Below are 14,287 nucleotides of genomic sequence, written 5' to 3' on the forward strand. Positions count from 1 at the left end.
TCATGGGGGCCCCAAGTGCGTGCAGCATGTCATGGGGGAACCACATGCGTGCCGCATGTCATGGGGGCCCCACGTGCGTGCCGCATGTCATGGGGGCCCCACGTGCGTTCCACATGTCATGGGGGCCCACGTGCCTGCTGCATGTTATGGGGGCCCCACCTGCGTGCCGCATGTCATGGGGTGCCACGAGCGTGCCGCATGTCATGGGGCCCCATAAGCATGCTGCATGTCATGGGGGCCCCACGAACATGCCGCATGTCATGGGGACCCCAAATGTGTGCCGCATGTCATCGGGGCCCCAAATGCGTGCCGCATGTCATGGGGTACCCAAATTGCTGTCGCATGTCATGGAGGCCCCACATGCGTGCCGCATGTCATGGGGGCCCCAAATGTGTGCCGCATGTCATGGGGGACCCAAATGTGTGCCGCATGTCATGGGGGACCCAAATTGCTGCCGCATGTCATGGAGGCCCCACATGCGTGCCACATGTCCTGGGGGCCCCACATGCGTGTCGCATGTCATGGGGGCCCCAAGTGTGTGCCACATTTCATGGGGGCACCACATGCGTGCCGCATGTCATGGGGGCCCCACATGCGTGTCGCATGTCATGGGGGCCCCAAGTGCGTGCCACATGTCATGGGGGCCCCACAAGCGTGCCGCATGTCATGGGAGCCCCACATGCGTGCCGCATGTCATGGGGGCCCCATGAGCATGCCGCATGTCATGGGGGCCCCATGAGCATGCCGCATGTCATGGGAGCCCCACGAGCATGCTGCATGTCATGAGGGCCCCAAGTGCATGCCACATGTCATGGGAGACTCACATGCGTGCCGCATGTCATGGGAGCCCCACATGCGTGCCGCATGTCATGGGTACCTCACATGCATGCCGCCTGTCATGGGTGCCTCACATGCATGCCGCATGTCAAGGGTGCCTCACATTCATGCCGCATGTCATGGGTGCCTCACATGCATGCCGCATGTCATGGGGGCCCCAAATGCATTCAGCGTGTCATGGTTACCCCAAGAGCATGTCGCATGTCATGGGGACCCCAAATGCATGATGAATGTCATGGGGGCCCCACGAGCATGCCGAATGTTATGAGGTCCCCAAATGCATGCAGCATGTCATGGGTACCCCAAATGCATGCTGCATGTCATTGGGTCCCCAAATGCATGCAGCATGTCATGGGTACCCCAAATGCATGCTGCATGTCATTGGGTCCCCAAATGCATGCCAATTGACATGGGGCCCCAAGTGCATGCCACATGTCATGGGTGCCTCACGTGCATGCCACATGTCATGAGGGCCCCACGTGCATGCCAAATGTCATGAGGGCCCCACGTGCATGCCTGCTGTCATGGGGGCCCCACGTGCATGCCGCATGTCATGAGGTCCCCAAATGTATGCAGCTTGTCATGGGTACCCCAAATGCATGCCGCGTGTCATGAGGGCCCCACGTGCATGTCGCTTGACATGGGGGCCCCACGTGCATGCCGCATGTAATGGGGGCCCCACGAGCACGCCGCGTGTCATGCGGGCCCCACGAGCATGCCGCATGACATGGGGGCCCCAAATGCATGCCGCATGTCATTGGGGCCCCAAGTGCATGTCACATGTCATGGGGGCGCCAAATGCATGTTACATGTCATGGGGGCCCAAATGCATGTCGCATATCATGGGGGCCTCACATGCATGCCGCATGTCATGGGGGCCCACATGCATGACGCATGTCATGTTGGCCCCACGTACATGAAGCATGTCATTGGGGCCCCACATGCATGCCGCATGTCATGGGGGGCCCAGGTGCATGCCTCATATCATGGGGGCCCCACGGGCATGCCGCATGTCATGGGGGCCCCACGTACATGAATCATGTCATTGGACCCCCACATGCATTCCGCATGTCATGGGGGCCCCATGTGCATGCCGCATGTCATGGGGGCCCCACATGCATGCTGCATGTCATGGGGGCCCCAAGTAAATGCCGCATGTCATGAGGGCCCCAAATGCATGCAGAATGTCATGGGGGGCCCCCGTGCATGCCGAATGTCTTGGGGGCCCCAAATGTATGCCGCATGTCATGGGGGCTCCACGAGCATGCCGCATGTCATGGGGGCCCCCATGTATGCCGCATGTCATGGCGGCCCCACGAGCATGCCAAATGTCATGGGGCCCCCACGTGCATGGCACATGTCATGTGGGCCCCACTTGCATGCCGCATGTCATGGGTGCCCCACGAACATGCCGCATGTCATGGGGGCCCCACGAGCATGCCGCATGTCATGGGGGCCCCAAATGCGTGCCGCATGCCATGGGGGCCTCAAATATGTGCCGCATGTCATGGGGGCCCCACGTGCATGACGCATGTCATTGGTGCCCCACAAGCATGCTGCATGTCATGTGAGCCCCACGAGCATGCGGCATGTCATGGGGGCCTCAGATGCATGCCGCATGTCATGGGTGCCTCACATGCATGTCGCATGACATGGGTGCCTCACATGCATGTCGCATGTCATGGGTGCCTCACATGCGTGTCGCATGTCATGGGAGCCACACATGCGTGCAGCATGTCATGGGTGCCCAACAAGCGTGCCGCATGTCATGGGTGCCTCACATTCATGCCGCATGTCATGGGTGCCTCACATGCATGCCGCATGTCATTTTGGGCCCCAAATGCATGCCAAATGACATGGGGGCCCACGTGCATGCCACATGTCATGGCTGCCTCACATGCATGCCGCATGACATGAGTGTCTCACATGCATGTCGCATGTCATGGGTGCCTCACATGCGTGCCGCATGTCATGGGAGCCCCACATGCGTGCAGCATGTCATGGGTGCCCAACATGCGTGCCGCATGTCATGGGTGCCTCACATGCATGTCGCAAGTCATGGGTGCATCACATGCATGCCGCATGTCATGAGGGCCCCACGTGCATGCCGCATGTCATGGGGGCCCACATGCCTGCTGCATGTTATGGGCGCCCCACCTGCGTGACGCATGTCTTGGGGATGCCACGAGCGTGCCGCATGTCGAGGGGGCCCCTAATGCGTGCCGCATGTCATGGGGGACCCAAATGCGTGTCGCATGTCATGGGGGCCCCAAATCGCTGCTGCATGTCATGGAGGCCCCACATGCGTGCCGCATGTCATAGTGGCCCCACGTGCATGCCGCATGTCATGGGGGCCCCATAAGCGTACCACATGTCATGGGGGCCCACATGCGTGCCGCATGTCATAGGGGCCCCAATTGCATGCCACATGTCATGGGGGCCGAACGTGAGTGTCGCATTTCATGAGGGCCCCAAATGCGTGTTGCATGTCATGGGGGCCCCACGTGCATGCCGCATGTCATGGGGGCCCCACGTGCAAGCCGCATGTCATGAGGTCCCCAAATGCATGCCGCATGTCATGAGGTCCCCAAATGCATGCCGCGTGTCATGGGTGCCCCACGTGCATGCCGCATGTCATGGGGGCCCCACATTCATGCCGCATGTCATGTGGGCCCCACATGCATGCCGCATGTCATGGTGGCCCCGCGTTCATGAAGCATGTCATTGGGGCCCCACATGCATGCCGAATGTCATGGGGGCCAACGGTGCATGCCGCATGTCGTGGGGGCCCCACGTGCATGCCGCATGTCATGGGGGGCCACGTAAATGCCGCATGTCATGAGGTCCCCAAATGCATACAGCGTGTTATGGGTAGGCCAACTGCATGCCGCGTGTCATGAGGGCCCCAAATGCATGCCGAATGTCATGGGGGCCCCCCGTGCGTGCCGTATGTCTTGGGGGCCCCACGTGCTTGCCGCATGTCATGGGGGCCCCAAATGTATGCCTCATGTCATGGGGGCTCCACAAGCATGCCGCATATCATGGGGGCCCCAAATGTATGCCGCATGTCATGGAGGCCCCACGAGCATGCCGAATGTTATGTGGGCCCCACGTGCATGGCGCATGTCATGGGGGCCCCAGGTGCATGCCGCATGTCATGTGTGCCCCACGAACATGCCGCATGTCATGGGGGCCCCACGAGCATGCCGCATGTCATGGGGGCCACACGTGCATGCCGCCTGTCATGGGTGCCCCAAAAGCATGCCGAATTTTATGGGAGCCCCACGAGCATGGAGCATGTCATGGGGGCCCCAAATGCCTGCCGCGTGTCATAGGGGCCCCAAATGCGTGCCGCATGTCATGGGGGCCCCAAGTGCTTGACGCATGTCATGGGGGCCCCACATGCATGCCGCATGTCATGGGGCCCCCGCATGCATGTCTCATGTCATGGGGCTCCAAATGCATGCCAAATATCATGGGAGCTAGAAATGCATGCTGCATGTCAGGGGGGAGCCCACGTGCATGGAGCATGTGAGGGGGCCCCACGTGAATGGCGCATGTCAGGGGGCCCCACGTGCATGCCGCATGTCATGGGGGCATCACGTGCATGCCGCATGTCATGGGTGCCTCACATGCATGCCGCATGTCATGGGTGCCTCACATGCATGCCGCATGACATGGGTGCCTCACATGCATGCCGCATGACATGGGTGCCTCACATGCATGTTGCATGTCATGAGTGCCTCACATGCGTGCCGCATGTCATGGATGCATCACATGCATGCCGCATGTCATGGGTGCCTCACATGCTTGCCGCATGTCATGGCTGCCTCACATGCATGCCGCATGTCATGGGTGCCCCACATGCGTGCCGCATGTCATAGATGCCTCACATGCATGCCGCATGTCATGGGTGCATCACATGCATGCCGCATGTCATGGGTGCATCACATGCATGCCGCATGTCATGGGTGCCTCACATGCTTGCCGCATGTCATGGGTGCCTCACATGCATTCCGCATGTCATGGGATCCTCACATTCATGCCGAATGTCATGGGTGCCTCACATGCATGACTCATGTCATGGGGGCCCCACGTGCATGCCTCATGTCATGTGGGCCCCACGTGCATGCCGCATGTCATGAGGTCCCCAAATGCATGCCGCATGTCATGGGTACCCCAAAAGCATGTCGCGTGTCATGGGGGCCCCAAATGCATGCCGAATGTCATGGGGGCTCCACGTGCATGCTGCATGTCATGGGGGCCCCACATGCATGGCGCCTGTCAGGGGGCCCCACGTGCATGCCGTATGTCATGGGGCATCACGTGCATGCCGCATGTCATGGGGCCCCAAATGCGTGCCGCATGTCCTGGGGGTCCCACATGCGTGCCGCATGTCATGGGGGCCCCAAATGTGTGACGCATGTCGTGGGGGACCCAATTACATGTCGCATGTCATGGGGGCCCCAAATCGCTGCTGCATGTCATGGAGGCCCCACATGCGTGCCGCATGTCATAGTGGCCCCACGTGCATGCCGCATGTCATGGGGGCCCCATAAGCGTACCGCATGTCATGGGGGACCCAATTACATGTCGCATGTCATGGGGGCCCCAAATCGCTGCTGCATGTCATGGAGGCCCCACATGCGTGCCGCATGTCATAGTGGCCCCACGTGCATGCCGCATGTCATGGGGGCCCCATAAGCGTACCGCATGTCATGGGGGCCCACATGCGTGCCACATGTCATAGGGACCCCAATTGCATGCCACATGTCATGGGGGCCGAATGTGAGTGTCGCATTTCATGAGGGCCCCAAATGCGTGTTGCATGTCACGGGGGACCCAAATTGCTGCCGCAAGTCATGGAGGCCCCACATGCGTGTCGCATGTCATGGGTGCCTCACGTGCATGCCGCATGTCATGGGGGCCCCACGTGCATGCCGCATGTCATGGGGGCCCCACGTGCAAGCCGCATGTCAAGAGGTCCCCAAATGCATGCCGCATGTCATGAGGTCCCCAAATGCATGCCGCGTGTCATGGGTGCCCCACGTGCATGCCGCATGTCATGGGGGCCCCACATTCATGCCGCATGTCATGTGGGCCCCACATGCATGCCGCATGTCATGGTGGTCTCGCGTACATGAAGCATGTCATTGGGGCCCCACATGCATGCCGAATGTCATGGGGGCCAACGGTGCATAACGCATGTCATGGGGGCCCCACATGCATGCCGCATGTCATAGTGGCCCCGCATACATGAAGCATGTCATTGGGGCCCCACATGCATGCCGAATGTCATGGGGGCCAACGGTGCATAACGCATGTCATGGGGGCCCCACATGCATGCCGCATGTCATAGTGGCCCCGCGTACATGAAGCATGTCATTCTGGCCCCACATGCATGCCGAATGTCATGGGGGCCAACGGTGCATGCCGCATGTCATGGGGGCCCCAAGTGCATGCCGCATGTCATGGGGGGCCACGTAAATGCCGCACATCATGAGGTCCCCAAATGCATACAGCGTGTTATGGGTAGGCCAACTGCATGCCGCGTGTCATGAGGGCCCCAAATGCATGCCGAATGTCATGGGGGCCCCCTGTGCGTGCCGTATGTCTTGGGGGCCCCACGTGCATGCCGCATGTCATGGGGGCCCCAAATGTATGCCTCATGTCATGGGGGCTCCACAAGCATGCCGCATGTCATGGGGGCCCCAAATGTATGCCGCATGTCATGGAGGCCCCACGAGCATGCCGAATGTCATGTGGGCCCCACGTGCATGGCGCATGTCATGGGGGCCCAACGTGCATGCCGCATGTTATGGGTGCCCCACGAACATGCCGCATGTCATGGGGGCCCCACGAGCATGCCGCATGTCATGGGGGCCACACGTGCATGCCGCCTGTCATGGGTGCCCCAAAAGCATGCCGAATTTTATGGGAGCCCCACGAGCATGGAGCATGTCATGGGGGCCCCAAATGCGTGTTGCGTGTCATGGAGGCCCAAAATGCGTGCCGCATGTCATAGGGGCCCCAAATGCGTGCCGCATGTCATGGGGGCCCCAAGTGCTTGACGCATGTCATGGGGGCCCCACATGCATGCCGCGTGTCATGGGGTCCCCGCATGCATGTCTCATGTCATGGGGCTCCAAATGCATGCCAAATATCATGGGGGCTAGAAATGCATGCTGCATGTCAGGGGGGGCCCACGTGCATGGAGCATGTGAGGGGGCCCCACGTGAATGGCGCATGTCAGGGGGCCCCACGTGCATGCCGCATGTCATGGGGGCATCACGTGCATGCCGCATGTCATGGGTGCCTCACATGCATGCCGCATGTCATGGGTGCCTCACATGCATGCCGCATGACATGGGTGCCTCACATGCATGTTGCATGTCATGAGTGCCTCACATGCGTGCCGCATGTCATGGGTGCATCACATGCATGCCGCATGTCATGGGTGCCTTACATGCTTGCCGCATGTCATGGGTGCCTCACATGCATTCCGCATGTCATGGGATCCTCACATTCATGCCGAATGTCATGGGTGCCTCACATGCATGCCGCATGTCATGGGGGCCCCAAATGCATTCAGCGTGTCATGGGTACCCCAAGTGCATGCCGCATGTCATGTGGGCCCCAAATGCATGCCAAATATCATGGGGGCCCCACGAGCATGCCAAATGTCATGAGGTCCCCAAATGCATGCAGCATGTCATGGGTACCCCAAATGTGTGCCGCATGTCATGGGGGCCCCAAATGCGTGCTGCATGTCATGGGGGACCCAAATTGCTGACACAAGTCATGGAGGCTCCACATGCGTGTCGCATGTCATGGGTGCCTCACGTGCATGCCGCATGTCATGGGGCCCCACGTGCATGCCGCATGTCATGAGTAGAGATGAGCGGTGTTCGACTAGAACTGTTCGCCAATCTCAAATTCGAGCTGTTTTGGGCGGTGTTCGAGTTGTTCGACGAACCCGAACGATTTGCAAAAAATTCGGCTGTTCGAGGTTATGTTCGATAACTGTTCGTGCACCAAAAGCGTGTCCTGCATGTCTGGCGCTATTTAGAGCACCAATCATGCAGGGATTGTCTGCCACTCACTGTAATGCCACAGCCATGGTGGTTGTGGCATTACAGTGATTGCCCAAATCGATGGGAACAGTGCCAACAGTGAAACATGAAAAGCCGGCAATTCAGCAGCGGCATACACCTGTACCCGACAATTTAGAACCGAAAGAATAGAGCTTCACACATAGATTAGATAGATATAAACATGTCAGCCACATATATACGAAGTACAGTGACAGTGTTGTTTACTGTACTTGTCATTTAGTGTAAAGGATTTATCAAAAAAAATAATAGTGTTTTCATGCACCGTCTCTTTAAAAAAGCCGGCCGGCAATTCAGCATCTGTACCCGACAATTTATAACAGACAGAATAGAGCTTCACACATAGATTAGATAGATAGAAACATGTCAGTCACATATATATGAAGTACAGTGACAGTGTTGCTTACTGTACTTGTCATTTAGCGTAAAGGATTTATCAAAAAAAATAATAGTGTTTTCATGCACCGTCTCTTTAAAAAAGCCGGCCGGCAATTCAGCAGCGGTACCCGACAATTTATAACAGACAGAATAGAGCTTCACACATAGATTAGATAGATAGAAACATGTCAGTCACATATATATGAAGTACAGTGATAGTGTTGGTTACTGTACTTGTCATTTAGTATTAAAATAAAGGATTTATTATTAAAAAAATTGGCGTGGGGTTCCCCTTAATTTTAGGCTCTAGCGGAGGTTAAGCAGACGGCTGGGGCAGATGTTTGAGACCTGGGAAGGGGGTAATACCCACGGAGCTTCCCAGGCTACTAATATCAGCCCCCAGCTGAATACATAGCCTTTACTAGCTATTAAAATGGGGGACCCCCCAAAAAAATGATGTGGGGTCCCCCCTAATTTAATAGCTAGCAAAGGCTAGGCAGACAGCTGGGGGCTGATATTAATAGCCCAGGAAGGGAGCCATGAATATTGGCCCCCTCCCAGGCTAGAAACACCAGCCGTCAGCCGCCCCAGAAATGGCGCATTCATAGGATGCGCCAATTCTGGCACTTAGCCTCGCTCTTCCACGCTGCCCTGGTGCGGTGGCAGGGGGTAATAGGGTTGGGGTTGATGTCAGCTTATAATGCCAGCTGACATCAAGCCCAGGTTAGTAATGGAGAGGCGTCTATAAGACACCCCCATTACTAACCCCATAGTCAAAGTTAAAAAAAACACAAACACCCAGAATAAAGTCCTTTAATTGAAATAAAGACACAATCCTTTATTGTTCTAAATTAAACCATACTTACCGTCACGCCCATTCCAGCTGAAGCCAACGATCTCCTGCAATAAAAGAAAAATAATAAAGCAACCTCATCCTTACCTTTCCATGGTTCCCACGACAGCTTCAGCTCTGCTACATCGAGATGACAGGCTGGACCGCAGCAGAACGCTGCCATCCAGCCTCTCATCCCGCAGACACTGAGAAGCGCAGGCTTGCTTGCGCTGCTCAGCGTCTCTCTGTGACGACATCCAGATGAGCCGAGTTCATGTCCAATGAACTCGGCTCACCTCATGCACGTCACTGACAGCGTGGGAAAATTCTCACGCTGAAGCGGTGAGTGCAGGAGAATTCTCCCACGCTGTCAGTGACGTGCATAAGGTGAGCTCATGTCCAATGAACTCAGCTCACCTCCTGCACGTCACTGACAGCGTGGGAGAATTCTCCTGCACTCAGCGCTTCAGCGTGAGAATTCTCCCACGCTGAAGAACTGAGTGCAGGAGAATTTTCCCACGCTGTCAGTGACGTGCATAAGGTGAGCTCATGTCCAATGAACTCAGCTCACCTCCTGCACGTCACTGACAGCGTGGGAGAATTCTCCTGCACTCAGCGCTTCAGTGTGAGAATTCTCCCACGCTGAAGCGCTGAGTGCAGGAGAATTTTCCCACGCTGTCAGTGACGTGCATGAGGTGAGCCGAGTTCATTGGACAATAACTCGGCTCATCTGGATGCCCTCACAGAGAGACACTGTGGAGCGCAAGCAACCCTGCGCTTCTCAGTGTCTGCGGGATGACAGGCTGGATGGCAGCGTTCTGCTGCGGTCCAGCCTGTCATCTCGATGTAGCAGAGCTGAAGCTGTCATGGGAACCATGGAAAGGTAAGGATGATGTTGCTTTATTATTTTTCTTTTCTTTCAGGAGATCGTTGGCTTCAGCTGGAATGGGTGTGATGGTAAGTATGGTTTAATTTAGAACAATAAAGAATTGTGTGTTTATTTCAATTAAAGGACTTTTTTCTGGGTGTTGTGTTTTTTTTAAATACTTTACTAGAAATTCATGGTGGTCATGTCTAATATTGGCGTGACCCCATGAATTTCGGGCTTAGGGCCAGCTGATAATGCCAAGCTGGCCCTAACCCCTTTATTACCCAGTGAGCCACCGCATCAGGGCCCTGGATGAGTTGGGTACAGCGCCAGAAGATGGCGCTTCTATGAACGCGCCATTTTCCGGGGTGGCTGCGGACTGCAATTTGCAGCGGGGGTGGCCCAGAAAGCTTGGGCCTCCCTGCGCTGCGGATTCCAGCCCCCAGCTGCCTAGTTGTACCTGGCTGGACACAAAAACAGGGCGAAGCCCCACGTCAATTTTCTTTAAATTATTTCATGAAATAATTAAGAAAAAAAGGGCTTCCCTATATTGTTGTGTCCGGCCAGGTACAAATAGGCAGCTGGTGGTTGGGGGCAGCCCGTTCCTGCCTGCTGTACCTGGCTGGACACAAATATAGTGCGAAGCCCCACGTCAATTTTTTTTAAATTATTTCATGAATATCCTGAAATAATTTAAAAAAATTGAAGTGGGGCTTCGCACTATATTAGTGTCCAGCCAGGTACAGCAGGCAGGAACGGGCTGCCCCCATCCACCAGCTGCCTATTTGTACCTGGCCGGACACAACAATATAGTGAAGCCCTTTTTTTCTTAATTATTTCATGAATTTCATGAAATAATTAAAAAAAAAGTACGTGGGGCTTCGCCCTATTTTTGTGTCCAGCCAGGTACAACTAGGCAGCTGGGGGCTGGAATCTGCAGCGCAGGGAGGCCCAAGCTTTCTGGGCCCCCCCCCCGCTACAAATTGCAGTCCGCAGCCACCCCGGAAAATGGCGCGTTCATAGAAGCGCCATCTTCTGGCGCTGTACCCAACTCATCCAGGGCCCTGGTGCGGTGGCTCACTGGGTAATAAAGGGGTTAGGGCCAGCTTGGTATTATCAGCTGGCCCCAAGCCCAAAATTCATGGGGTCACGCCAGTATTAGACATGACCGCCATGAATTTCTAGTAAAGTATTTAAAAAAAACACAACACCCAGAATAAAGTCCTTTAATTGAAATAAAGACACAATTCTTTATTGTTCTAAATTAAACCATACTTACCATCACACCCATTCCAGCTGAAGCCAACGATCTCCTGCAATAAAAGAAAAATAATAAACCAACCTCATCCTTACCTTTCCATGGTTCCCACGACAGCTTCAGCTCTGCTACATCGAGATGACTGGCTGGACCGCAGCAGAACGCTGCCATCCAGTCTGTCATCCCGCAGACACTGAGAAGCGCAGGCATGCTTGCGCTCCTCACTGTCTCGCTGTGACGGCATCCAGATGAGCCGAGGTCATGTCCAATGAACTCGGCTCACCTCATGCACGTCACTGACAGCGTGGGAAAATTCTCCTGCAATCAGCGCTTCAGCGTGAGAATTTTCCCACGCTGTCAGTGACGTGCATGAGGTGAACCGAGTTCATTGGACATGAACTCGGCTCATCTGGATGTCGTCACAGAGAGACGCTGAGCAGCGCAAGCAAGCCTGCGCTTCTCAGTGTCTGCGGGATGAGAGGCTGGATGGCAGCGTTCTGCTGCGGTCCAGCCTGTCATCTCGATGTAGCAGAGCTGAAGCTGTCGTGGGAACCATGGAAAGGTAAGGATGAGGTTGCTTTATTATTTTTCTTTTATTGCAGGAGATCGTTGGCTTCAGCTGGAATGGGCGTGACGGTAAGTATGGTTTAATTTAGAACAATAAAGGATTGTGTCTTTATTTCAATTAAAGGACTTTATTCTGGGTGTTTGTGTTTTTTTTAACTTTGACTATGGGGTTAGTAATGGGGGTGTCTTATAGACGCCTCTCCATTACTAACCTGGGCTTGATGTCAGCTGGCATTATAAGCTGACATCAACCCCAACCCTATTACCCCCTGCCACCGCACCAGGGCAGCGTGGAAGAGCGAGGCTAAGTGCCAGAATTGGCGCATCCTATGAATGCGCCATTTCTGGGGCGGCTGACGGCTGGTGTTTCTAGCCTGGGAGGGGGCCAATATTCATGGCTCCCTTCCTGGGCTCTTAATATCAGCCCCCAGCTGTCTGCCTAGCCTTTGCTAGCTATTAAATTAGGGGGGACCCCACGTCATTTTTTTTGGGGGGTCCCCCATTTTAATAGCTAGTAAAGGCTATGTATTCAGCTGGGGGCTGATATTAGTAGCCTGTGAAGCTCCGTGGGTATTACCCCCTTCCCAGGTCTCAAACATCTGCCCCAGCCGTCTGCTTAACCTCCGCTAGAGCCTAAAATTAAGGGGAACCCCACGCCAATTTTTTTAATAATAAATCCTTTATTTTAATACTAAATGACAAGTACAGTAACCAACACTATCACTGTACTTCATATATATGTGACTGACATGTTTCTATCTATCTAATCTATGTGTGATGCTCTATCTTTCTGTTCTAAATTGTCGGGTACCGCTGCTGAATTGCTGGCCGGCTTTTTTAAAGAGACAGTGCATGAAAACACTATTATTTTTTTAAATAAATCCTTTACACTAAATGACAAGTATAGTAAGCAACACTATCACTGTACTTATTATATATGTGACTGACATGTTTCTATCTATCTAATCTATGTGTGAAGCTCTATTCTTTCTGTTCTAAATTGTCGGGTACAGATGCTGAATTGCCGGCCGGCTTTTTTAAAGAGACGGTGCATGAAAACACTATTATTTTTTTAAATAAATCCTTTACACTAAATGACAAGTGCAGTAACCAACACTGTCACTGTGCTTCTTATATGTGTGACTGACATGTTTCTATCTATCTAATCTATGTGTGATGCTCTATTCCTTCTTGTCTAAATTGTCGGGTACCGGTGTATGCCGCTGCTGAATTTGCCGGCCGGCTTTTTAAAGAGAGTGTCTTCTGAGCAGTTTGTCAGCTTTTGGACACCTTTGCAGGTGTTTTCTATGTGTTTCTATGTGTTTTTGTTTGCCTGCCATTGGTTTTAACGGTGTTCGACGGTGTTCTAAGCTGTTCGACGAACAGTTCGACGAACAGTTCCTCGAACATCCCGGTGTTCGACGAACCGAACCGAACCCGAACACTACGGGGGTGGCTCAACACTAGTCATGAGGACCCCACGTGCATGCCTCATGTCATGGGGGTTCCACGTGCAAGCCGCATGTCATGTGGTCCCCAAATGCATGCCGCGTGTCATGGGTACCCCAAATGCATGTCGCGTGTCATGGGGGCCCCACGTGCATGCCGCATGTCATGGTGGCTCCAAATGCATGCCAAATATCATGGGGGCTCCAAATGCATGCTGCATGTCAGGGGGGCCCCACGTTCATGGAGCATGTCAGGGGGGCTCCACATGCATGGCGCCTGTCAGGGGGTCCCACGTGCATCCCGCATGTCATGGGTGTCTCACATGCATGCCGCATGTCATGGGTGCCTCACATGCATGCCTCATGTCATGGGTGCCTCACATGCATGTCGCATGTCATGGGTGCCTCACATGCATGCCGCATGTCTTGGGAGCACCACATGCATGCCGCATGTCATGGATGCCCCACATGCGTGCCGCATGTCATGGGTGCCTCACATGCATGTCGCATGTCATGGGTGCTTCACATGCATGCCACCTGTCATGGGTGCCTCACATGCATGCCGCATGTCATGGGTGCCTCACATGCATGCCGCATGTCATGGGGGCCCCAAATGCATTCAGCGTGTCATGTGTACCCCAAGTGCATGCCGCATGTCATGGGGACCCCAAATGCATGATGAATGTCATGGGGGCCCCACGTGCATGCCGCATGTCATGAGGTCCCCAAATGCATGCAGCATGTCATGGGTGCCTCAAATCCATGCCACATGTCATGGGGGCCCCAAATGCATGACAAATGTCATGGGGGCCCCACGTGCATGCCACATGTCATGGGTGCCTCACATGCATGCCGCATGTGAAGGGGGCCCCACGTGCGTGCCGCATGTCAGAGGACCCGAAATACGTGCCGCATGTCATGGGTAACCAATTACATGCCGCATGTCATGGGGGCCCCAAATGCGTGTCGCATGTCATGGGGGCCCCA

The sequence above is a fragment of the Phyllobates terribilis genome, unplaced genomic scaffold (assembly GCF_046119375.1).
Source record: "Phyllobates terribilis strain yellow unplaced genomic scaffold, ASM4611937v1 Scaffold_8__6_contigs__length_399053987, whole genome shotgun sequence".
In the NCBI taxonomy this organism is placed as follows: domain Eukaryota; kingdom Metazoa; phylum Chordata; class Amphibia; order Anura; family Dendrobatidae; genus Phyllobates; species Phyllobates terribilis.